We start from the raw sequence: 26,356 nt of genomic DNA, 5'->3' as shown, positions 1-26,356 counted from the left end.
CCCTGTATGTCACTACAACGGGTATCATTTACAAACGGTTTCTACTGTATTATAATAATTTAATATTACAAAAAACTAAATGTCTTTGATATTTTTTTTTAATTTTATATAATAATGGCTTATAAATATTTACAATCAATGATAAAACCTAATCAATTTGATTTTAACTGTTCAATAATGATTAAAATAATAATATTTTATAGATTAAAAATGGACTTGATCAATTTTGCATGTTAGTTTAACTATATTCTATGAATTACCAACTTGGTGTTTTCTGCGTATTTAGGAAAGTATCGAATGCACATAGTTGACATTTTAAATTGTTTATTTAACATATTTAAGTAATATTTTTGTTCAAACTACTAATTAGATTTGTTTTCTGCCTTGAGCTATCAGTTTTTTTTAAATATTTATGTTTCTCAATTTAAGACTGGGTCATCAATCATAACTACATTTTATTTAAACAAACACTAAACAAATTATGCATCTTCCGTTCCAATAAATAGAATGATGTATTTCGCTATTGATGAACAAATTGATTTTTTTCTTTTTAATTATGTTATTTCTTTCGATATTTATGTAAGAAAAATTATCTTATTACATTTATGTTCTGTGATTTTTAATTTATTATAAATAAGTAGGTGTGTAGTTAGTTTGCATGAATAATTCCTATACTATGCAGGTTTAATTAGCAACCAATACGACCACAGTGCAGCCTGTGTCCGTTTAATCATGCGACTCATTCTGGGCCGTTTTTAGATGCTGTATTTGGTCGTCACCTAATTCTAGACTTCATTCGTAAAACGCTTAGCAAATAAAATTGAATATTAAAATTATGTTTAATACATACTTAAACAACTATTTTAGAGTAGACACGTCTATCAATCTATAACTTAAACGAATTTCGAGTTTTGGCATAATATGCTTTCCAATAAAAGTTCTATCCGTGTAAATAGAGTCACCAGCTAACGGACAAACACCTAAAATTATAATAAATGATATAATTTAATGATTACTTTGGCATTAATCTGGTTGAACTTAAATAATCAAGAATAATACATACAAAATACATATATAAATCATTTCAATAGGTAGGTATCTGCATTAAAACATGTAGGTTCTCATTTGAAAACCTAATGTTGGTGGGCGATTATGCTCAAAAAATGCCCATGTATGTGTTAATATTTGATTAATTTAAGCAGAGTTAATAATGATTACACACCTCAACATCAAACCATACAATTTTGTGTTCGTTGTTCATTGTTGGATTTGTTTCGGTGCTCGTTTTTCTTCTTAAATGTATACAACTTATCCTGAAATAAATTATAATACATAATTATGAATTGATATGGCAAGTATTTTAAATTTTAATCAGTATCAACTATCAAAAGTAAAAGTTATAAATTATACAGTTTAACTGAAAAGGAAAACACAATCACTGATCGTATAGCAATTTATGTCTTGTTGCGTTTGTCCCCATCAAAACATTGAAATTAATATTTAAAACATTTGATTACCTATTGATAATTGTAACAGAAAAAAGGCCTCGCATATTTCACAAAGACCTATGTTGTGTTTTATGTTAACTAAAAATATAATCCAAGTATAAAACCGATATTTCTATAAACAGAATATCCATATTATTTTGATAATTCTTGTGATTAAAAAATGTAATTAATTAAGTAAATCTTTATAAAATTAATTTAATATAATTTTAGTTATATCCAAAAATATAGCATAACAACTTTAAGGATTTTGTACTTATCAACTAGTTTGTGTTGTAGGAAAAGTATAAGGTTTATACAAAATTAAGATTAAACTGATTGTGTATTAATCTAAGGTCATTACACCCTGTATGTCACTACAACGGGTGTCATTACAAACGGTTTCTACTGTATTATAATAATTTAATATTTACAAAAAACCTAAATGTCTTTGATATTTTTTTTTAATTTTATATAATAATGGCTTATAAATATTTATAATCAATGATAAAACCTAATCAATTTGATTTTAACTGTTCAATAATGATTAAAATAATAATATTTTATAGATTCAAAATGGACTTGATCAATTTTGCATGTTAGTTTAACTATATTCTATGAATTACCAACTTGGTGTGTTCTGCGTATTTAGGAAAGTATCGAATGCACAAAGTTGACATTTTAAATTGTTTATTTAACATATTTAAGTAATATTTTTGTTCAAACTACTAATTAGATTTGTTTTCTGCCTTGAGCTATCAGTTTTTTTTAAATATTTATGTTTCTCAATTTAAGACTGGGTCATCAATCATAACTACATTTTATTTAAACAAACACTAAACAAATTATGCATCTTCCGTTCCAATAAATAGAATGATGTATTTCGCTATTGATGAACAAATTGATTTTTTTCTTTTTAATTATGTTATTTCTTTCGATATTTATGTAAGAAAAATTATCTTATTACATTTATGTTCTGTGATTTTTAATTTATTATAAATAAGTAGGTGTGTAGTTAGTTTGCATGAATAATTCCTATACTATGCAGGTTTAATTAGCAACCAATACGACCACAGTGCAGCCTGTGTCCGTTTAATCATGCGACTCATTCTGGGCCGTTTTTAGATGCTGTATTTGGTCGTCACCTAATTCTAGTCTTCATTCGTAAAACGCTTAGCAAATAAAATTGAATATTAAAATTATGTTTAATACATACTTAAACAACTATTTTAGAGTAGACACGTCTATCAATCTATAACTTAAACGAATTTCGAGTTTTGGCATAATATGCTTTCCAATAAAAGTTCTATCCGTGTAAATAGAGTCACCAGCTAACGGACAAACACCTAAAATTATAATAAATGATATAATTTAATGATTACATTGGCATGAATCTGGTTGAACTTAAATAATCAAGAATAATACATACAAAATACATATATAAATCATTTCAATAGGTAGGTATCTGCATTAAAACATGTAGGTTCTCATTTGAAAACCTAATGTTGGTGGGAGATTATGCTCAAAAAATGCCCATGTATGTGTTAATATTTGATTAATTTAAGCAGAGTTAATAATAATTACACACCTCACCATCAAACCATACAATTTTGTGTTCGTTGTTCATTGTTGGATTTGTTTCGGTGCTCGTTTTTCTTCTTAAATGTATACAACTTATCCTGAAATAAATTATAATACATAATTATGAATTGATATGGCAAGTATTTTAAATTTTAATCAGTATCAACTACCAAAAGTAAAAGTTATAAAATATACAGTTTAACTGAAAAAGAAAACCCAATCACTGATCGTATAGCAATTTATGTCTTGTTGCGTTTGTCCCCATCAAAACATTGAAATTAATATTTAAAAAATTTGATTATTGAGAATTGTAACAGAAAAAAGGCCTCGCATATTTCACAAAGACCTATGTTGTGTTTTATGTTAACTAAAAATATAATCCAAGTATAAAACCGATATTTCTATAAACAGTATATCCATATTATTTTGATAATTCTTGTGATTAAAAAATGTAATTAATTAAGTAAATCTTTATAAAATTAATTTAATATAATTTTAGTTATATCCAAAAATATAGCATAACAACTTTAAGGATTTTGTACTTATCAACTAATTTGTGTTGTAGGAAAAGTATAAGGTTTATACAAAATTAAGATTAAACTGATTGTGTATTAATCTAAGGTCATTACACCCTGTATGTCACTACAACGGGTGTCATTACAAACGGTTTCTACTGTATTATAATAATTTAATATTTACAAAAAACCTAAATGTCTTTGATATTTTTTTTTAATTTTATATTATAATGGCTTATAAATATTTACAATCAATGATAAAACCTAATCAATTTGATTTTAACTGTTCAATAATGATTAAAATAATAATATTTTATAGATTCAAAATGGACTTGATCAATTTTGCATGTTAGTTTAACTATATTCTATGAATTACCAACTTGGTGTTTTCTGCGTATTTAGGAAAGTATCGAATGCACAAAGTTGACATTTTAAATTGTTTATTTAACATATTTAAGTAATATTTTTGTTCAAACTACTAATTAGATTTGTTTTCTGCCTTGAGCTATCAGTTTTTTTTAAATATTTATGTTTCTCAATTTAAGACTGGGTCATCAATCATAAGTACATTTTATTTAAACAAACACTAAACAAATTATGCATCTTCCGTTCCAATAAATAGAATGATGTATTTCGCTATTGATGAACAAATTGATTTTTTTCTTTTTAATTATGTTATTTCTTTCGATATTTATGTAAGAAAAATTATCTTATTACATTTATGTTCTGTAATTTTTAATTTATTATAAATAAGTAGGTGTGTAGTTAGTTTGCATGAATAATTCCTATACTATGCAGGTTTAATTAGCAACCAATACGACCACAGTGCAGCCTGTGTCCGTTTAATCATGCGACTCATTCTGGGCCGTTTTTAGATGCTGTATTTGGTCGTCACCTAATTCTAGTCTTCATTCGTAGAACGCTTAGCAAATAAAATTGAATATTAAAATTATGTTTAATACATATACTTAAACAACTATTTTAGAGTAGACACGTCTATCAATCTATAACTTAAACGAATTTCGAGTTTTGGCATAATATGCTTTCCAATAAAAGTTCTATCCGTGTAAATAGAGTCACCAGCTAACGGACAAACACCTAAAATTATAATAAATGATATAATTTAATGATTACTTTGGCACGAATCTGGTTGAACTTAAATAATCAAGAATAATACATACAAAATACATATATAAATCATTTCAATAGATAGGTATCTGCATTAAAACATGTAGGTTCTCATTTTAAAACCTAATGTTGGTGGGCGATTATGCTCAAAAAATGCCCATGTATGTGTTAATATTTGATTAATTTAAGCAGAGTTAATAATAATTACACACCTCACCATCAAACCATACAATTTTGTGTTCGTTGTTCATTGTTGGATTTGTTTCGGTGCTCGTTTTTCTTCTTAAATGTATACAACTTATCCTGAAATAAATTATAATACATAATTATGAATTGATATGGCAAGTATTTTAAATTTTAATCAGTATCAACTATCAAAAGTAAAAGTTATAAATTATACAGTTTAACTGAAAAGGAAAACCCAATCACTGATCGTATAGCAATTTATGTCTTGTTGCGTTTGTCCCCATCAAAACATTGAAATTAATATTTAAAAAATTTGATTATTGAGAATTGTAACAGAAAAAAGGCCTCGCATATTTCACAAAGACCTATGTTGTGTTTTATGTTAACTAAAAATATAATCCAAGTATAAAACCGATATTTCTATAAACAGAATATCCATATTATTTTGATTATTCTTGTGATTAAAAAATGTAATTAATTAAGTAAATCTTTATAAAATTAATTTAATATAATTTTAGTTATATCCAAAAATATAGCATAACAACTTTAAGGATTTTTTACTGATCAACTAATTTGTGTTGTAGGAAAAGTATAAGGTTTATACAAAATTAAGATTAAACTGATTGTGTATTAATCTAAGGTCATTACACCCTGTATGTCACTACAACGGGTGTCATTACAAACGGTTTCTACTGTATTATAATAATTTAATATTTACAAAAAACCTAAATGTCTTTGATATTTTTTTTTAATTTTATATAATAATGGCTTATAAATATTTATAATCAATGATAAAACCTAATCAATTTGATTTTAACTGTTCAATAATGATTAAAATAATAATATTTTATAGATTCAAAATGGACTTGATCAATTTTGCATGTTAGTTTAACTATATTCTATGAATTACCAACTTGGTGTTTTCTGCGTATTTAGGAAAGTATCGAATGCACAAAGTTGACATTTTAAATTGTTTATTTAACATATTTAAGTAATATTTTTGTTCAAACTACTAATTAGATTTGTTTTCTGCCTTGAGCTATCAGTTTTTTTTAAATATTTATGTTTCTCAATTTAAGACTGGGTCATCAATCATAACTACATTTTATTTAAACAAACACCAAACGAATTATGCATCTTCCGTTCCAATAAATATAATGATGTATTTCGCTATTGATGAACAAATTGATTTTTTACTTTTTAATTATGTTATTTCTTTCGATATTTATGTAAGAAAAATTATCTTATTACATTTATGTTCTGTGATTTTTAATTTATTATAAATAAGTAGGTGTGTAGTTAGTTTGCATGAATAATTCCTATACTATGCAGGTTTAATTAGCAACCAATACGACCACAGTGCAGCCTGTGTCCGTTTAATCATGCGATTCATTCTGGGCCGTTTTTAGATGCTGTATTTGGTCGTCACCTAATTCTAGTCTTCATTCGTAAAACGCTTAGCAAATAAAATTGAATATTAAAATTATGTTTAATACATACTTAAACAACTATTTTAGAGTAGACACGTCTATCAATCTATAACTTAAACGAATTTCGAGTTTTGGCATAATATGCTTTCCAATAAAAGTTCTATCCGTGTAAATAGAGTCACCAGCTAACGGACAAACACCTAAAATTATAATAAATGATATAATTTAATGATTACTTTGGCACGAATCTGGTTGAACTTAAATAATCAAGAATAATACATACAAAATACATATATAAATCATTTCAATAGGTAGGTATCTGCATTAAAACATGTAGGTTCTCATTTTAAAACCTAATGTTGGTGGGCGATTATGCTCAAAAAATGCCCATGTATGTGTTAATATTTGATTAATTTAAGCAGAGTTAATAATAATTACACACCTCACCATCAAACCATACAATTTTGTGTTCGTTGTTCATTGTTGGATTTGTTTCGGTGCTCGTTTTTCTTCTTAAATGTATACAACTTATCCTGAAATAAATTATAATACATAATTATGAATTGATATGGCAAGTATTTTAAATTTTAATCAGTATCAACTATCAAAAGTAAAAGTTATAAATTATACAGTTTAACTGAAAAGGAAAACCCAATCACTGATCGTATAGCAATTTATGTCTTGTTGCGTTTGTCCCCATCAAAACATTGAAATTAATATTTAAAAAATTTGATTATTGAGAATTGTAACAGAAAAAAGGCCTCGCATATTTCACAAAGACCTATGTTGTGTTTTATGTTAACTAAAAATATAATCCAAATATAAAACCGATATTTCTATAAACAGAATATCCATATTATTTTGATAATTCTTGTGATTAAAAAATGTAATTAATTAAGTAAATCTTTATAAAATTAATTTAATTTAATTTTAGTTATATCCAAAACTATAGCATAACAACTTTAAGGATTTTTTACTGATCAACTAATTTGTGTTGTAGGCAAAGTATAAGGTTTATACAAAATTAAGATTAAACTGATTGTGTATTAATCTAAGGTCATTACACCCTGTATGTCACTACAACGGGTGTCATTACAAACGGTTTCTACTGTATTATAATAATTTAATATTTACAAAAAACCTAAATGTCTTTGATATTTTTTTTTAATTTTATATAATAATGGCTTATAAATATTTACAATCAATGATAAAACCTAATCAATTTGATTTTAACTGTTCAATAATGATTAAAATAATAATATTTTATAGATTCAAAATGGACTTGATCAATTTTGCATGTTAGTTTAACTATATTCTATGAATTACCAACTTGGTGTTTTCTGCGTATTTAGGAAAGTATCGAATGCACAAAGTTGACATTTTAAATTGTTTATTTAACATATTTAAGTAATATTTTTGTTCAAACTACTAATTAGATTTGTTTTCTGCCTTGAGCTATCAGTTTTTTTTAAATATTTATGTTTCTCAATTTAAGACTGGGTCATCAATCATAACTACATTTTATTTAAACAAACACCAAACAAATTATGCATCTTCCGTTCCAATAAATATAATGATGTATTTCGCTATTGATGAACAAATTGATTTTTTTTCTTTTTAATTATGTTATTTCTTTCGATATTTATGTAAGAAAAATTATCTTATTACATTTATGTTCTGTGATTTTTAATTTATTATAAATAAGTAGGTGTGTAGTTAGTTTGCATGAATAATTCCTATACTATGCAGGTTTAAGTAGCAACCAATACAACCACAGTGCAGCCTGTGTCCGTTTAATCATGCGACTCATTCTGGGCCGTTTTTAGATGCTGTATTTGGTCGTAACCTAATTCTAGTCTTCATTCGTAAAACGCTTAGCAAATAAAATTGAATATTAAAATTATGTTTAATACATATACTTAAACAACTATTTTAGAGTAGACACGTCTATCAATCTATAACTTAAACGAATTTCGAGTTTTGGCATAATATGCTTTCCAATAAAAGTTCTATCCGTGTAAATAGAGTCACCAGCTAACGGACAAACACCTAAAATTATAATAAATTATATAATTTAATGATTACTTTGGCATGAATCTGGTTGAACTTAAATAATCAAGAATAATACATACAAAATACATATATAAATCATTTCAATAGATAGGTATCTGCATTAAAACATGTAGGTTCTCATTTTAAAACCTAATGTTGGTGGGCGATTATGCTCAAAAAATGCCCATGTATGTGTTAATATTTGATTAATTTAAGCAGAGTTAATAATAATTACACACCTCACCATCAAACCATACAATTTTGTGTTCGTTGTTCATTGTTGGATTTGTTTCGGTGCTCGTTTTTCTTCTTAAATGTATACAACTTATCCTGAAATAAATTATAATACATAATTATGAATTGATATGGCAAGTATTTTAAATTTTAATCAGTATCAACTATCAAAAGTAAAAGTTATAAATTATACAGTTTAACTGAAAAGGAAAACCCAATCACTGATCGTATAGCAATTTATGTCTTGTTGCGTTTGTCCCCATCAAAACATTGAAATTAATATTTAAAAAATTTGATTATTGAGAATTGTAACAGAAAAAAGGCCTCGCATATTTCACAAAGACCTATGTTGTGTTTTATGTTAACTAAAAATATAATCCAAGTATAAAACCGATATTTCTATAAACAGAATATCCATATTATTTTGATAATTCTTGTGATTAAAAAATGTAATTAATTAAGTAAATCTTTATAAAATTAATTTAATATAATTTTAGTTATATCCAAAAATATAGCATAACAACTTTAAGGATTTTTTACTGATCAACTAATTTGTGTTGTAGGAAAAGTATAAGGTTTATACAAAATTAAGATTAAACTGATTGTGTATTAATCTAAGGTCATTACACCCTGTATGTCACTACAACGGGTGTCATTACAAACGGTTTCTTCTGTATTATAATAATTTAATATTTACAAAAAACCTAAATGTCTTTGATATTTTTTTTTAATTTTATATAATAATGGCTTATAAATATTTACAATCAATGATAAAACCTAATCAATTTGATTTTAACTGTTCAATAATGATTAAAATAATAATATTTTATAGATTCAAAATGGACTTGATCAATTTTGCATGTTAGTTTAACTATATTCTATGAATTACCAACTTGGTGTTTTCTGCGTATTTAGGAAAGTATCGAATGCACAAAGTTGACATTTTAAATTGTTTATTTAACATATTTAAGTAATATTTTTGTTCAAACTACTAATTAGATTTGTTTTCTGCCTTGAGCTATCAGTTTTTTTTAAATATTTATGTTTCTCAATTTAAGACTGGGTCATCGATCATAACTACATTTTATTTAAACAAACACTAAACAAATTATGCATCTTCCGTTCCAATAAATAGAATGATGTATTTCGCTATTGATGAATAAATTGATTTTTTTCTTTTTAATTATGTTATTTCTTTCGATATTTATGTAAGAAAAATTATCTTATTACATTTATGTTCTGTGATTTTTAATTTATTATAAATAAGTAGGTGTGTAGTTAGTTTGCATGAATAATTCCTATACTATGCAGGTTTAATTAGCAACCAATACGACCACAGTGCAGCCTGTGTCCGTTTAATCATGCGACTCATTCTGGGCCGTTTTTAGATGCTGTATTTGGTCGTCACCTAATTCTAGACTTCATTCGTAAAACGCTTAGCAAATAAAATTGAATATTAAAATTATGTTTAATACATACTTAAACAACTATTTTAGAGTAGACACGTCTATCAATCTATAACTTAAACGAATTTCGAGTTTTGGCATAATATGCTTTCCAATAAAAGTTCTATCCGTGTAAATAGAGTCACCAGCTAACGGACAAACACCTAAAATTATAATAAATGATATAATTTAATGATTACTTTGGCATTAATCTGGTTGAACTTAAATAATCAAGAATAATACATACAAAATACATATATAAATCATTTCAATAGGTAGGTATCTGCATTAAAACATGTAGGTTCTCATTTGAAAACCTAATGTTGGTGGGCGATTATGCTCAAAAAATGCCCATGTATGTGTTAATATTTGATTAATTTAAGCAGAGTTAATAATAATTACAAACCTCACCATCAAACCATACAATTTTGTGTTCGTTGTTCATTGTTGGATTTGTTTCGGTGCTCGTTTTTCTTCTTAAATGTATACAACTTATCCTGAAATAAATTATAATACATAATTATGAATTGATATGGCAAGTATTTTAAATTTTAATCAGTATCAACTATCAAAAGTAAAAGTTATAAATTATACAGTTTAACTGAATAGGAAAACACAATCACTGATCGTATAGCAATTTATGTCTTGTTGCGTTTGTCCCCATCAAAACATTGAAATTAATATTTAAAAAATTTGATTATTGAGAATTGTAACAGAAAAAAGGCCTCGCATATTTCACAAAGACCTATGTTGTGTTTTATGTTAACTAAAAATATAATCCAAGTATAAAACCGATATTTCTATAAACAGAATATCCATATTATTTTGATAATTCTTGTGATTAAAAAATGTAATTAATTAAGTAAATCTTTATAAAAGTAATTTAATTTAATTTTAGTTATATCCAAAACTATAGCATAACAACTTTAAGGATTTTTTACTGATCAACTAATTTGTGTTGTAGGCAAAGTATAAGGTTTATACAAAATTAAGATTAAACTGATTGTGTATAATCTAAGGTCATTACACCCTGTATGTCACTACAACGGGTGTCATTACAAACGGTTACTACTGTATTATAATAATTTAATATTTACAAAAAACCTAAATGTCTTTTATATTTTTTTTTTAATTTTATATAATAATGGCTTATAAATATTTATAATCAATGATAAAACCTAATCAATTTGATTTTAACTGTTCAATAATGATTAAAATAATAATATTTTATAGATTCAAAATGGACTTGATCAATTTTGCATGTTAGTTTAACTATATTCTATGAATTACCAACTTGCTGTTTTCTGCGTATTTAGGAAAGTATCGAATGCACAAAGTTGACATTTTAAATTGTTTATTTAACATATTTAAGTAATATTTTTGTTCAAACTACTAATTAGATTTGTTTTCTGCCTTGAGCTATCAGTTTTTTTTAAATATTTATGTTTCTCAATTTAAGACTGGGTCATCAATCATAACTACATTTTATTTAAACAAACACCAAACAAATTATGCATCTTTCGTTCCAATAAATAGAATGATGTATTTCGCTATTGATGAACAAATTGATTTTTTTCTTTTTAATTATGTTATTTCTTTCGATATTTATGTAAGAAAAATTATCTTATTACATTTATGTTCTGTGATTTTTAATTTATTATAAATAAGTAGGTGTGTAGTTAGTTTGCATGAATAATTCCTATACTATGCAGGTTTAATTAGCAACCAATACGACCACAGTGCAGCCTGTGTCCGTTTAATCATGCGATTCATTCTGGGCCGTTTTTAGATGCTGTATTTGGTCGTCACCTAATTCTAGTCTTCATTCGTAAAACGATTAGCAAATAAAATTGAATATTAAAATTATGTTTAATACATACTTAAACAACTATTTTAGAGTAGACACGTCTATCAATCTATAACTCAAACGACTTTCGAGTTTTGGCATAATATGCTTTCCAATAAAAGTTCTATCCGTGTAAATAGAGTCACCAGCTAACGGACAAACACCTAAAATTATAATAAATGATATAATTTAATGATTACTTTGGCATTAATCTGGTTGAACTTAAATAATCAAGAATAATACATACAAAATACATTTATAAATCATTTCAATAGGTAGGTATCTGCATTAAAACATGTAGGTTCTCATTTGAAAACCTAATGTTGGTGGGCGATTATACTCAAAAAATGCCCATGTATGTGTTAATATTTGATTAATTTAAGCAGAGTTAATAATAATTACACACCTCACCATCAAACCATACAATTTTGTGTTCGTTGTTCATTGTTGGATTTGTTTCGGTGCTCGTTTTTCTTCTTAAATGTATACAACTTATCCTGAAATAAATTATAATACATAATTATGAATTGATATGGCAAGTATTTTAAATTTTAATCAGTATCAACTATCAAAAGTAAAAGTTATAAATTATACAGTTTAACTGAAAAGGAAAACACAATCACTGATCGTATAGCAATTTATGTCTTGTTGCGTTTGTCCCCATCAAAACATTGAAATTAATATTTAAAACATTTGATTATTGATAATTGTAACAGAAAAAAGGCCTCGCATATTTCACAAAGACCTATGTTGTGTTTTATGTTAACTAAAAATATAATCCAAGTATAAAACCGATATTTCTATAAACAGAATATCCATATTATTTTGATAATTCTTGTGATTAAAAAATGTAATTAATTAAGTAAATCTTTATAAAATTAATTTAATATAATTTTAGTTATATCCAAAAATATAGCATAACAACTTTAAGGATTTTGTACTTATCAACTAATTTGTGTTGTAGGAAAAGTATAAGGTTTATACAAAATTAAGATTAAACTGATTGTGTATAATCTAAGGTCATTACAACCTGTATGTCACTACAACGGGTGTCATTACAAACGGTTTCTACTGTATTATAATAATTTAATATTTACAAAAAACCTAAATGTCTTTGATATTTTTTTTTTAATTTTATATAATAATGGCTTATAAATATTTATAATCAATGATAAAACCTAATCAATTTGATTTTAACTGTTCAATAATGATTAAAATAATAATATTTTATAGATTCAAAATGGACTTGATCAATTTTGCATGTTAGTTTAACTATATTCTATGAATTACCAACTTAGTGTTTTCTGCGTATTTAGGAAAGTATCGAATGCACAAAGTTGACATTTTAAATTGTTTATTTAACATATTTAAGTAATATTTTTGTTCAAACTACTAATTAGATTTGTTTTCTGCCTTGAGCTATCAGTTTTTTTTTAATATTTATGTTTCTCAATTTAACACTGGGTCATCAATCATAACTACATTCTATTTAAACAAACACTAAACAAATTAAGCATCTTCCGTTCCAATAAATAGAATAATGTATTTCTCTATTGATGAACAAATTGCTTTTTTTCTTTTTAATTATGTTATTTATGTAAGAAAAATTATCTGATTTCATTTATGTTCTGTGATTTTTAATTTATTATAAATAAGTAGGTGTGTAGTTAGTTTGCATGAATAATTCCTATACTATGCAGGTTTAAGTAGCAACCAATACGACCACAGTGCAGCCTGTGTCCGTTTAATCATGCGACTCATTCTGGGCCGTTTTTAGATGCTGTATTTGGTCGTCACCTAATTCTGGTCTTCATTCGTAAAACGATTAGCAAATAAAATTGAATATTAAAATTATGTTTAATACATACTTAAACAACTATTTTAGAGTAGACACGTCTATCAATCTATAACTCAAACGACTTTCGAGTTTTGGCATAATATTCTTTCCAATAAAAGTTCTATCCGTGTAAATAGAGTCACCAGCTAACGGACAAACACCTAAAACTATAATAAATGTTATAATTTAATGATTACTTTGGCATTAATCTGGTTGAACTTAAATAATCAAGAATAATACATACAAAATACATTTATAAATCATTTCAATAGGTAGGTATCTGCATTAAAACATGTAGGTTCTCATTTGAAAACCTAATGTTGGTGGGCGATTATGCTCAAAAAATGCCCATGTATGTGTTAATATTTGATTAATTTAAGCAGAGTTAATAATGATTACACACCTCACCATCAAACCATACAATTTTGTGTTCGTTGTTCATTGTTGGATTTGTTTCGGTGCTCGTTTTTCTTCTTAAATGTATACAACTTATCCTGAAATAAATTATAATACATAATTATGAATTGATATGGCAAGTATTTTAAATTTTAATCAGTATCAACTATCAAAAGTAAAAGTTATAAATTATACAGTTTAACTGAAAAGGAAAACACAATCACTGATCGTATAGCAATTTATGTCTTGTTGCGTTTGTCCCCATCAAAACATTGAAATTAATATTTAAAACATTTGATTATTGATAATTGTAACAGAAAAAAGGCCTCGCATATTTCACAAAGACCTATGTTGTGTTTTATGTTAACTAAAAATATAATCCAAGTATAAAACCGATATTTCTATAAACAGAATATCCATATTATTTTGATAATTCTTGTGATTAAAAAATGTAATTAATTAAGTAAATCTTTATAAAATTAATTTAATATAATTTTAGTTATATCCAAAAATATAGCATAACAACTTTAAGGATTTTGTACTTATCAACTAATTTGTGTTGTAGGAAAAGTATAAGGTTTATACAAAATTAAGATTAAACTGATTGTGTATAATCTAAGGTCATTACAACCTGTATGTCACTACAACGGGTGTCATTACAAACGGTTTCTACTGTATTATAATAATTTAATATTTACAAAAAACCTAAATGTCTTTGATATTTTTTTTTTAATTTTATATAATAATGGCTTATAAATATTTATAATCAATTTGATTTTAACTGTTCAATAATGATTAAAATAATAATATTTTATAGATTCAAAATGGACTTGATCAATTTTGCATGTTAGTTTAACTATATTCTATGAATTACCAACTTGGTGTTTTCTGCGTATTTAGGAAAGTATCGAATGCACAAAGTTGACATTTTAAATTGTTTATTTAACATATTTAAGTAATATTTTTGTTCAAACTACTAATTAGATTTGTTTTCTGCCTTGAGCTATCAGTTTTTTTTTAATATTTATGTTTCTCAATTTAAGACTGGGTCATCAATCATAAGTACATTTTATTTAAACAAACACTAAACAAATTATGCATCTTCCGTTCCAATAAATAGAATGATGTATTTCGCTATTGATGAACAAATTGATTTTTTTCTTTTTAATTATGTTATTTATGTAAGAAAAATTATCTTATTACATTTATGTTCTGTGATTTTTAATTTATTATAAATAAGTAGGTGTGTAGTTAGTTTGCATGAATAATTCCTATACTATGCAGGTTTAAGTAGCAACCAATATGACCACAGTGCAGCCTGTTTCCGTTTAATCATGCGACTCATTCTGGGCCGTTTTTAGATGCTGTATTTGGTCGTCACCTAATTCTAGTCTTCATTCGTAAAACGCTTAGCAAATAAAATTGAATATTAAAATTATGTTTAATACATACTTAAACAACTATTTTAGAGTAGACACGTCTATCAATCTATAACTTAAACGACTTTCGAGTTTTGGCATAATATGCTTTCCAATAAAAGTTCTATCCGTGTTAATAGAGTCACCAGCTAATGGACAAACACCTAAAATTATAATAAATGTTATAATTTAATGATTACTTTGGCATTAATCTGGTTGAACTTAAATAATCAAGAATAATACATACAAAATACATATATAAATCATTTCAATAGGTAGGTATCTGCATTAAAACATGTAGGTTCTCATTTGAAAACCTAATGTTGGTGGGCGATTATGCTCAAAAAATGCCCATGTATATGTTAATATTTGATTAATTTAAGCAGAGTTAATAATAATTACAAACCTCACCATTAAACCATACAATTTTGTGTTCGTTGTTCATTGTTGGATTGGTTTCGGTGCTCGTTTTTCTTCTTAAATGTATACAACTTATCCTGAAATAAATTATAATACATAATTATGAATTGATATGGCAAGTATTTTAAATTTTAATCAGTATCAACTATCAAAAGTAAAAGTTATAAATTATACAGTTTAACTGAATAGGAAAACACAATCACTGATCGTATAGCAATTTATGTCTTGTTGCGTTTGTCCCCATCAAAACATTGAAATTAATATTTAAAAAATTTGATTATTGAGAATTGTAACAGAAAAAAGGCCTCGCATATTTCACAAAGACCTATGTTGTGTTTTATGTTAACTAAAAATATAATCCAAGTATAAAACCGATATTTCTATAAACAGAATATCCATATTATTTTGATAATTTTTGTGATTAAAAAATGTAATTAATTAAGTAAATCTTTATAAAATTAATTTAATATAATTTTAGTTATATCCAAAAATATAGCATAACAACTTTAAGGATTTTGTACTTATCAACTAATTTGTGTTGTAGGAAAAGTATAAGGTTTATACAAAATTAAGATTAAACTGATTGTGGAGTAATCTAAGGTCATTACACCCTGTATGTCACTACAACGGGTGTCATTACAAACGGTTTCTACTGTATTATAATAATTTAATATTTACAAAAACCTAAATGTCTTGATATTTTTTTTTTATTTTTTATAATAATGGCTTATAAATATTTATAATCAATGATAAAACGTAATCAATTTGATTTTAACTGTTCAATAATGATTAAAATAATAATATTTTATAGATTCAAAATGGACTTGATCAATTTTCCATGTTAGTTTAACTATATTCTATGAATTACCAACTTGGTGTGTTCTGCGTATTTAGGAAAGTATCGAATGCACATAGTTGACATTTTAAATTGTTTATTTAACATATTTAAGTAATATTTTTGTTCAAACTACTAATTAGATTGGTTTTCTGCCTTGAGCTATCAGTTTTTTTTAAATATTTATGTTTCTCAATTTAAGACTGGGTCATCAATCATAACTACATTTTATTTAAACAAACACTAAACAAATTATGCATCTTCCGTTCCAATAAATAGAATGATGTATTTCGCTATTGATGAACAAATTGATTTTTTTCTTTTTAATTATGTTATTTCTTTCGATATTTATGTAAGAAAAATTATCTTATTACATTTATGTTCTGTGATTTTTAATTTATTATAAATAAGTAGGTGTGTAGTTAGTTTGCATGAATAATTCCTATACTATGCAGGTTTAATTAGCAACCAATACGACCACAGTGCAGCCTGTGTCCGTTTAATCATGCGACTCATTCTGGGCCGTTTTTAGATGCTGTATTTGGTCGTCACCTAATTCTAGTCTTCATTCGTAAAACGCTTAGCAAATAAAATTGAATATTAAAATTATGTTTAATACATATACTTAAACAACTATTTTAGAGTAGACACGTCTATCAATCTATAACTTAAACGAATTTCGAGTTTTGGCATAATATGCTTTCCAATAAAAGTTCTATCCGTGTAAATAGAGTCACCAGCTAACGGACAAACACCTAAAATTATAATAAATGATATAATTTAATGATTTACTTTAGCATGAATCTGGATTGAACTTAAATAATCAAGAATAATACATACAAAATACATATATAAATCATTTCAATAGGTAGGTATCTGCATTAAGACATGTAGGTTCTCATTTTAAAACCTAATGTTGGTGGGCGATTATGCTCAAAAAATGCCCATGTATGTGTTAATATTTGATTAATTTAAGCAGAGTTAATAATAATTACACACCTCACCATCAAACCATACAATTTTGTGTTCGTTGTTCATTGTTGGATTTGTTTCGGTGCTCGTTTTTCTTCTTAAATGTATACAACTTATCCTGAAATAAATTATAATACATAATTATGAATTGATATGGCAAGTATTTTAAATTTTAATCAGTATCAACTATCAAAAGTAAAAGTTATAAATTATACAGTTTAACTGAAAAGGAAAACCCAATCACTGATCGTATAGCAATTTATGTCTTGTTGCGTTTGTCCCCATCAAAACATTGAAATTAATATTTAAAAAATTTGATTATTGAGAATTGTAACAGAAAAAAGGCCTCGCATATTTCACAAAGACCTATGTTGTGTTTTATGTTAACTAAAAATATAATCCAAGTATTAAACCGATATTTCTATAAACAGAATATCCATATTATTTTGATAATTCTTGTGATTAAAAAATGTAATTAATTAAGTAAATCTTTATAAAATTAATTTAATATAATTTTAGTTATATCCAAAAATATAGCATAACAACTTTAAGGATTTTATACTTATCAACTAATTTGTGTAGTAGGAAAAGTATAAGGTTTATACAAAATTAAGATTAAACTGATTGTGTATTAATCTAAGGTCATTACACCCTGTATGTCACTACAACGGGTATCATTACAAACGGTTTCTACTGTATTATAATAATTTAATATTTACAAAAAACCTAAATGTCTTTGATATTTTTTTTTAATTTTATATAATAATGGCTTATAAATATTTACAATCAATGATAAAACCTAATCAATTTGATTTTAACTGTTCAATAATGATTAAAATAATAATATTTTATAGATTCAAAATGGACTTGATCAATTTTGCATGTTAGTTTAACTATATTCTATGAATTACCAACTTGGTGTTTTCTGCGTATTTAGGAAAGTATCGAATGCACATAGTTGACATTTTAAATTGTTTATTTAACATATTTAAGTAATATTTTTGTTCAAACTACTAATTAGATTTGTTTTCTGCCTTGAGCTATCAGTTTTTTTTAAATATTTATGTTTCTCAATTTAAGACTGGGTCATCAATCATAACTACATTTTATTTAAACAAACACTAAACAAATTATGCATCTTCCGTTCCAATAAATAGAATGATGTATTTCGCTATTGATGAACAAATTGATTTTTTTCTTTTTAATTATGTTATTTCTTTCGATATTTATGTAAGAAAAATTATCTTATTACATTTATGTTCTGTGATTTTTAATTTATTATAAATAAGTAGGTGTGTAGTTAGTTTGCATGAATAATTCCTATACTATGCAGGTTTAATTAGCAACCAATACGACCACAGTGCAGCCTGTGTCCGTTTAATCATGCAACTCATTCTGGGCCGTTTTTAGATGCTGTATTTGGTCGTCACCTAATTCTAGTCTTCATTCGTAAAACGCTTAGCAAATAAAATTGAATATTAAAATTATGTTTAATAAATACTTAAACAACTATTTTAGACTAGACACGTCTATCAATCTATAACTTAAACGAATTTCGAGTTTTGGCATAATATGCTTTCCAATAAAAGTTCTATCCGTGTAAATAGAGTCACCAGCTAACGGACAAACACCTAAAATTATAATAAATGATATAATTTAATGATTACTTTAGCACGAATCTGGTTGAACTTAAATAATCAAGAATAATACATACAAAATACATATATAAATCATTTCAATAGGTAGGTATCTGCATTAAAACATGTAGGTTCTCATTTTAAAACCTAATGTTGGTGGGCGATTATGCTCAAAAAATGCCCATGTATGTGTTATATTTGATTAATTTAAGCAGAGTTAATAATAATTACACACTCACCATCAAACCATACAATTTGTGTTCGTTGTTCATTGTTGGATTTGTTTCGGTGCTCGTTTTTCTTCTTAAATGTATACAACTTATCCTGAAATAAATTATAATACATAATTATGAATTGATATGGCAAGTATTTTAATTTTTAATCAGTATCAACTATCAAAAGTAAAAGATATAAATTATACAGTTTAACTGAAAAGGAAAACCCAATCACTGATCGTATAGCAATTTATGTCTTGTTGCGTTTGTCCCCATCAAAACATTGAAATTAATATTTAAAAAATTTGATTATTGAGAATTGTAACAGAAAAAAGGCCTCGCATATTTCACAAAGACCTATGTTGTGTTTTATGTTAACTAAAAATATAATCCAAGTATAAAACCAATATTTCTATAAACAGAATATCCATATTATTTTGATAATTCTTGTGATTAAAAAATGTAATTAATTAAGTAAATCTTTATAAAATTAATTTAATATAATTTTAGTAATATCCAAAAATATAGCATAACAACTTTAAGGATTTTGTACTTATCAACTAATTTGTGTTGTAGGAAAAGTATAAGGTTTATACAAAATTAAGATTAAACTGATTGTGTATTAATCTAAGGTCATTACACCCTGTATGTCACTACAACGGGTGTCATTACAAACGGTTTCTACTGTATTATAATAATTTAATATTTACAAAAAACCTAAATGTCTTTGATATTTTTTTTTAATTTTATATTATAATGGCTTATAAATATTTACAATCAATGATAAAACCTAATCAATTTGATTTTAACTGTTCAATAATGATTAAAATAATAATATTTTATAGATTCAAAATGGACTTGATCAATTTTGCATGTTAGTTTAACTATATTCTATGAATTACCAACTTGGTGTTTTCTGCGTATTTAGGAAAGTATCGAATGCACAAAGTTGACATTTTAAATTGTTTATTTAACATATTTAAGTAATATTTTTGTTCAAACTACTAATTAGATTTGTTTTCTGCCTTGAGCTATCAGTTTTTTTTAAATATTTATGTTTCTCAATTTAAGACTGGGTCATCAATCATAACTACATTTTATTTAAACAAACACTAAACAAATTATGCATCTTCCGTTCCAATAAATAGAATGATGTATTTCGCTATTGATGAACAAATTGATTTTTTTCTTTTTAATTATGTTATTTCTTTCGATATTTATGTAAGAAAAATTATCTTATTACATTTATGTTCTGTGATTTTTAATTTATTATAAATAAGTAGGTGTGTAGTTAGTTTGCATGAATAATTCCTATACTATGCAGGTTTAATTAGCAACCAATACGACCACAGTGCAGCCTGTGTCCGTTTAATCATGCGACTCATTCTGGGCCGTTTTTAGATGCTGTATTTGGTCGTCACCTAATTCTAGTCTTCATTCGTAAAACGCTTAGCAAATAAAATTGAATATTAAAATTATGTTTAATACATACTTAAACAACTATTTTAGAGTAGACACGTCTATCAATCTATAACTTAAACGAATTTCGAGTTTTGGCATAATATGCTTTCCAATAAAAGTTCTATCCGTGTAAATAGAGTCACCAGCTAACGGACAAACACCTAAAATTATAATAAATGATATAATTTAATGATTACTTTGGCATGAATCTGGTTGAACTTAAATAATCAAGAATAATACATACAAAATACATATATAAATCATTTCAATAGGTAGGTATCTGCATTAAAACATGTAGGTTCTCATTTGAAAACCTAATGTTGGTGGGCGATTATGCTCAAAAAATGCCCATGTATGTGTTAATATTTGATTAATTTAAGCAAAAGTAATAATAATTACACACCTCACCATCAAACCATACAATTTTGTGTTCGTTGTTCATTGTTGGATTTGTTTCGTGCTCGTTTTTCTTCTTAAATGTATACAACTTATCCTGAAATAAATTATAATACATAACTTATGAATTGATATGGCAAGTATTTTAAATTTTAATCAGTATCAACTATCAAAAGTAAAAGTTATAAATTATACAGTTTAACTGAAAAGGAAAACCCAATCACTGATCGTGTAGCAATTTATGTCTTGTTGCGTTTGTTCCCATCAAAACATTGAAATTAATATTTAAAAAATTTGATTATTGAGAATGGTAACAGAAAAAAGGCCTCGCATATTTCACAAAGACCTATGTTGTGTTTTATGTTAACTAAAAATATAATCCAAGTATAAAACCGATATTTCTATAAACAGAATATCCATATTATTTTGATAATTCTTGTGATTAAAAAATGTAATTAATTAAGTAAATCTTTATAAAATTAATTTAATATAATTTTAGTTATATCCAAAAATATAGCATAACAACTTTAAGGATTTTGTACTTATCAACTAGTTTGTGTTGTAGGAAAAGTATAAGGTTTATACAAAATTAAGATTAAACTGATTGTGTATAATCTAAGGTCATTACACCCTGTATGTCACCACAACGGGTGTCATTACAAACGGTTTCTACTGTATTATAATAATTTAATATTTACAAAAAACCTAAATGTCTTTGATATTTTTTTTTAATTTTATATAATAATGGCTTATAAATATTTATAAGCAATGATAAAACCTAATCAATTTGATTTTAACTGTTCAATAATGATTAAAATAATATTTTATAGATTCAAAATGGACTTGATCAATTTTGCATGTTAGTTTAACTATATTCTATGAATTACCAACTTGGTGTTTTCTGCGTATTTAGGAAAGTATCGAATGCACAAAGTTGACATTTTAAATTGTTTATTTAACATATTTAAGTAATATTTTTGTTCAAACTACTAATTAGATTTGTTTTCTGCCTTGAGCTATCAGTTTTTTTTAAATATTTATGTTTCTCAATTTAAGACTGGGTCATCAATCATAACTACATTTTATTTAAACAAACACTAAACAAATTATGCATCTTCCGTTCCAATAAATAGAATGATGTTGTTTGTGCGCCACACCGAAATGTCGTTATCGCGCCGCCGTCGACATACGGCGATTAAAAATCCTCGTGTAATCTCTGTTTTTTCCATATCATGTTCCACTATCATTGTTATTAATTAAGTCATTAACCTATATTACGACCACTTGTGGTCATATTTTTTTTGTTGTGTTGTTGTCGTCGCCATTGAGGCACGTACTTATATTCGTTTTTCTTGATACTTTTTTTTTTCTCGCCATTACGGCAATTGTTAACATAGTCAATCTGTTCCTGTCCCGGTTGATTCGGCGCTACTGAGGCCCGAACCTCCGTCGTTGTAATACGGTATCGGTAAAATAAATCACACCTATAAAACTATACTGTGTTCTGTCATTCACGGGTTCCATGTCTGTACCTACCTACTCGTGAGCCGGAGCCTATGCTGGTGAATTGCGTCGTTCGACCCGTGGGTTCCTCTGTACTGAGTAAGTCTGTTTTTCAATATTAATTCGCTCGTACAAGCGGAGCGTAAGTCCGCCAGCACCCGAAGGGGGGGTGTGTGAGAGGCCGCCCAAGGTCATCGAGACTTGCACTACGGTACCACTCGGTTCGTCCACCCGTCGCGTAAGTCCGCCAGCACCCGCAAACGGGTGTGTGAGAGGCCGCCCAAGGTCGTCGAGATGTCAACATCGGCCCCAACCTCACCGTCAGTAATTTTAAGTTAGTTTTAAGAATCTCTCACAACTATGTAAATGCTCTGTGGTCATTGCACCAGACCGGACCGGCCACATAGCATTCCCCTTCCCATAACTAACCTGTACCTGCCTCCTTCCTACCGTCGAATCTCTCGTTCCGAGTCGCCGTATGTTAGGTTGCCTATGCGCGGCATCTCGGGGGGCAACATACGACAAATAAGTATTCAGGTATTAGGTTGCCGACCCAACCAATTCTCAGGCGTTAGGTGATCGTAGGTGTTGGGTTGCCTATCCACCCGGAATTCAGGGGTAAACAAAAAAATCAAAAATAAACCGTTCTTTTCTGTCGAGACATACTCGGCTGGTCCTTCGTTATCATTCTTCGTACAGATGTGTTTCGCTATTGATGAACAAATTGATTTTTTTCTTTTTAATTATGTTATTTCTTTCGATATTTATGTAAGAAAAATTATCTTATTACATTTATGTTCTGTGATTTTTAATTTATTATAAATAAGTAGGTGTGTAGTTAGTTTGCATGAATAATTCCTATACTATGCAGGTTTAATTAGCAACCAATACGACCACAGTGCAGCCTGTGTCCGTTTAATCATGCGACTCATTCTGGGCCGTTTTTAGATGCTGTATTTGGTCGTCACCTAACTCTAGTCTTCATTCGTAAAACGCTTAGCAAATAAAATTGAATATTAAAATTATGTTTAATACATATACTTAAACAACTATTTTAGAGTAGACACGTCTATCAATCTATAACTTAAACGAATTTCGAGTTTTGGCATAATATGCTTTCCAATAAAAGTTCTATCCGTGTAAATAGAGTCACCAGCTAACGGACAAACACCTAAAATTATAATAAATTATATAATTTAATGATTACTTTGGCATGAATCTGGTTGAACTTAAATAATCAAGAATAATACATACAAAATACATATATAAATCATTTCAATAGGTAGGTATCTGCATTAAAACATGTAGGTTCTCATTTTAAAACCTAATGTTGGTGGGCGATTATGCTCAAAAAATGCCCATGTATGTGTTAATATTTGATTAATTTAAGCAGAGTTAATAATAATTACACACCTCCACCATCAAACCATACAATTTTGTGTTCGTTGTTCATTGTTGGATTTGTTTCGGTGCTCGTTTTTCTTCTTAAATGTATACAACTTATCCTGAAATAAATTATAATACATAATTATGAATTGATATGGCAAGTATTTTAAATTTTAATCAGTATCAACTACCAAAAGTAAAAGTTATAAAATATACAGTTTAACTGAAAAAAAAAAACCCAATCACTGATCGTATAGCAATTTATGTCTTGTTGCGTTTGTCCCCATCAAAACATTGAAATTAATATTTAAAAAATTTGATTATTGAGAATTGTAACAGAAAAAAGGCCTCGCATATTTCACAAAGACCTATGTTGTGTTTTATGTTAACTAAAAATATAATCCAAGTATAAAACCGATATTTCTATAAACAGAATATCCATATTATTTTGATAATTCTTGTGATTAAAAAATGTAATTAATTAAGTAAATCTTTATAAAATTAATTTAATTTAATTTTAGTTATATCCAAAAATATAGCATAACAACTTTAAGGATTTTTTACTGATCAACTAATTTGTGTTGTAGGAAAAGTATAAGGTTTATACAAAATTTAGATTAAACTGATTGTGTATTAATCTAAGGTCATTACACCCTGTATGTCACTACAACGGGTGTCATTACAAACGGTTTCTACTGTATTATAATAATTTAATATTTACAAAAAACCTAAATGTCTTTGATATTATTTTTTAATTTTATATAATAATGGCTTATAAATATTTACATTCAATGATAAAACCTAATCAATTTGATTTTAACTGTTCAATAATGATTAAAATAATAATATTTTATAGATTCAAAATGGACTTGATCAATTTTGCACGTTAGTTTAACTATATTCTATGAATTACCAACTTGGTGTTTTCTGCGTATTTAGGAAAGTATCGAATGCACACAGTTGACATTTTAAATTGTTTATTTAACATATTTAAGTAATATTTTTGTTCAAACTACTAATTAGATTTGTTTTCTGCCTTGAGCTATCAGTTTTTTTTAAATATTTATGTTTCTCAATTTAAGACTGGGTCATCAATCATAACTACATTTTATTTAAACAAACACTAAACAAATTATGCATCTTCCGTTCCAATAAATAGAATGATGTATTTCGCTATTGATGAACAAATTGATTTTTTTCTTTTTAATTATGTTATTTCTTTCGATATTTATGTAAGAAAAATTATCTTATTACATTTATGTTATGTGATTTTTAATTTATTATAAATAAGTAGGTGTGTAGTTAGTTTGCATGAATAATTCCTATACTATGCAGGTTTAATTAGCAACCAATACGACCACAGTGCAGCCTGTGTCCGTTTAATCATGCGACTCATTCTGGGCCGTTTTTAGATGCTGTATTTGGTCGTCACCTAATTCTAGTCTTCATTCGTAAAACGCTTAGCAAATAAAATTGAATATTAAAATTATGTTTAATACATACTTAAACAACTCTTTTAGACTAGACACGTCTATCAATCTATAACTTAAACGAATTTCGAGTTTTGGCATAATATGCTTTCCAATAAAAGTTCTATCCGTGTAAATAGAGTCCCCAGCTAACGGACAAACACCTAAAATTATAATAAATGATATAATTTAATGATTACTTTAGCATGAATCTGGTTGAACTTAAATAATCAAGAATGATGCATACAAAATACATATATAAATCATTTCAATAGGTAGGTATCTGCATTAAAACATGTAGGTTCTCATTTGAAAACCTAATGTTGGTGGGCGATTATGCTCAAAAAATGCCCATGTATGTGTTAATATTTGATTAATTTAAGCAGAGTTAATAATGATTACACACCTCACCATCAAACCATACAATTTTCTGTTCGTTGTTCATTGTTGGATTTGTTTCGGTGCTCGTTTTTCTTCTTAAATGTATACAACTTATCCTGAAATAAATTA

The 26,356-nt window shown here is 26.5% G+C and overlaps 4 long non-coding RNA genes across 19 annotated transcripts; all 4 read right to left on the bottom strand.

Moving 5' to 3' along the window:
- Window positions 1-1,049: 1,049 nt before the first annotated feature.
- On the bottom strand, window positions 1,050-15,705 carry LOC100570654. Of its 16 annotated transcripts, none has more exons than XR_510642.3 (16): window positions 15,587-15,705; window positions 14,142-14,232; window positions 13,770-13,905; window positions 12,308-12,398; window positions 11,936-12,065; window positions 10,462-10,552; window positions 10,090-10,219; window positions 8,616-8,706; window positions 8,244-8,373; window positions 6,767-6,857; window positions 6,395-6,524; window positions 4,921-5,011; window positions 4,549-4,678; window positions 3,073-3,163; window positions 2,701-2,830; window positions 1,051-1,313 (listed from the first exon to the last, which is right to left on the bottom strand). It is a non-coding gene; the product is annotated as an uncharacterized LOC100570654 (long non-coding RNA). The 16 variants fall into 16 exon arrangements; XR_001679377.2 differs by having other exon boundaries at window positions 3,078-3,163; window positions 13,770-13,899; XR_001679378.2 differs by having other exon boundaries at window positions 4,926-5,011; window positions 13,770-13,899.
- A 74-nt stretch (window positions 15,706-15,779) lies between these two features.
- LOC115033364 lies at window positions 15,780-19,592 on the bottom strand. Its single transcript, XR_003838682.1, has 4 exons — window positions 19,281-19,592; window positions 17,807-17,897; window positions 17,433-17,562; window positions 15,780-16,049 (listed from the first exon to the last, which is right to left on the bottom strand). It is a non-coding gene; the product is annotated as an uncharacterized LOC115033364 (long non-coding RNA).
- Window positions 19,593-19,656: 64 nt separating this feature from the next.
- Window positions 19,657-21,550, bottom strand: LOC115034768. Its single transcript, XR_003840070.1, has 3 exons — window positions 21,496-21,550; window positions 21,124-21,253; window positions 19,657-19,740 (listed from the first exon to the last, which is right to left on the bottom strand). It is a non-coding gene; the product is annotated as an uncharacterized LOC115034768 (long non-coding RNA).
- LOC115034769 lies at window positions 21,550-24,578 on the bottom strand. Its single transcript, XR_003840071.1, has 3 exons — window positions 24,411-24,578; window positions 24,033-24,162; window positions 21,550-21,585 (listed from the first exon to the last, which is right to left on the bottom strand). It is a non-coding gene; the product is annotated as an uncharacterized LOC115034769 (long non-coding RNA).
- Window positions 24,579-26,356: the final 1,778 nt, after the last annotated feature.

This window comes from Acyrthosiphon pisum, chromosome X (genome assembly GCF_005508785.2).
Source record: "Acyrthosiphon pisum isolate AL4f chromosome X, pea_aphid_22Mar2018_4r6ur, whole genome shotgun sequence".
Taxonomy (NCBI): domain Eukaryota; kingdom Metazoa; phylum Arthropoda; class Insecta; order Hemiptera; family Aphididae; genus Acyrthosiphon; species Acyrthosiphon pisum.
The sequence above is the reverse complement of the archived record's forward strand: the minus strand, read 5'-3'. Positions and strand labels throughout refer to the sequence as shown.